At 36.3% G+C, this 1,503-nt stretch overlaps 1 non-coding gene across 1 annotated transcript; it reads left to right on the forward strand.

Moving 5' to 3' along the window:
• Positions 1–706: 706 nt before the first annotated feature.
• On the forward strand, positions 707–813 carry LOC136231549 (small nucleolar RNA R71). Its single transcript, XR_010689922.1, has one exon. It is a non-coding gene; the product is annotated as a small nucleolar RNA R71 (small nucleolar RNA).
• Positions 814–1,503: the final 690 nt, after the last annotated feature.

The following is a 1,503-nucleotide window of genomic DNA, read 5'->3' on the forward strand; positions in this document are numbered from 1 at the left end:
AATTGATTTAGCAAGTTGACCAATTTGGATCTCCAAATTATGGATGCTAGATGAGTGGTTTTTAATAAGCTGATCGAATTTATTTTCGATCCGTTTAAAACCATCGTCGTGATTACTTATTTTTCCACTAATAGTATCTATAAACTTGTCGATTTTAGAAGATAAAGTGCTAATCGTATCTCTTGACTGATTTTGATAATTAGTGGTATGATTTTGATTAGCACTTGTATTATTGTTATTGTTATCTTTCCAGTTAAAGTTAGGATGATTCCTCAATCCAGCATTATAGGTATTAGAATAAGGATTATTAGTTTGGTTTTGCCCTTGGACAAAATTTACCTGTTCGATCTCACTCATGGTTTCGTAGTCCATATCCGTTTGGACTGGATTACCATTGGTATCGCGTGGTGCCATAAACTTGTCAATTTTGTGCGATAAAGCAGAAAATTGGGCTTGTAGCATTGCGACTGGATCAAGTTCAACTATACCTTTAACTGATGGTGTGGTTGAGGATGATGGTTTTGCCACCGGCATATGTCCACGTTCCGCGGGCCACATACTGCTGTTGATTGTCATTTCCTCCAAAAGTTCTCTCGCTTGGGCTGATGTTTTTTTCATAAATAGCCCTCCCGACATAGCATCTAATGAACCCCTAGTTGTAGGATTTAGTCCATTGTAAAATGTTTGCATTAAAAGTCCAGCGGGTAATTGGTGGTGTGGGCATAAACGTTGAAGTTCTTTAAAACGTTCCCAAGTTTCATAAAGAGTCTCATTATCATTTTGAGAAAAAGATGTTAACTCCTTTATGACTCTTGCGGTTTTTGCTAAAGGAAAATATTTAGATAAAAACGCTTGGGCTAATTGTTCCCAAGTGGCAAAAGTTGCGGCTGACATAGAAGTTAACCATTCTTTGGCTCTATCCTTCAAGGTGAAAGGAAAGAGGCGAAGTTTGATTGCTTCTGCAGTCACATCTGAGATTTTAAAAGTGTCACAAATTTCAAGGAAATTTGTTAAGTGGGTGTTAGGATTTTCGTTAGGTAACCCGTAAAATGTTACATTATTTTGCAACATATTAAGCAAAGCGGGCTTAATTTCAAATTGGTTTGCGGTGATTCTGGGTCTAACAATACTATTGGTCACACCGGCCACACCTGGCCTAACGTAATCCATAAGTGTTGGTGGGTCTGCCATTTTTTCTGGCTCGGTATATGTTTTTACTGGGGTCTTATTTTTGTTTTTCTTATTTTTCTTGTTCTTCCTAATGGTTTTCTCAATTTCTGGGTCTATAGGGTCTGGTGCAATGCCTGAACTTCGAGAACTGCGCATGAACCTGAAATCTTGCACGAACCGAAACTACCTATAAAACAGAATTTTGAAAAATAAATAAATTAGTAAATGAAAACTATTAAATTATAAAAGTTAAAATAAGTATGTTTAAACCTAGATTCGAAATAAAACACGAAAAATTTAAAATTTTGTAAAAAATTTTGGCGTTCCCCGGCA

This window comes from Euphorbia lathyris, chromosome 5 (assembly GCF_963576675.1).
Source record: "Euphorbia lathyris chromosome 5, ddEupLath1.1, whole genome shotgun sequence".
NCBI lineage: Eukaryota > Viridiplantae > Streptophyta > Magnoliopsida > Malpighiales > Euphorbiaceae > Euphorbia > Euphorbia lathyris.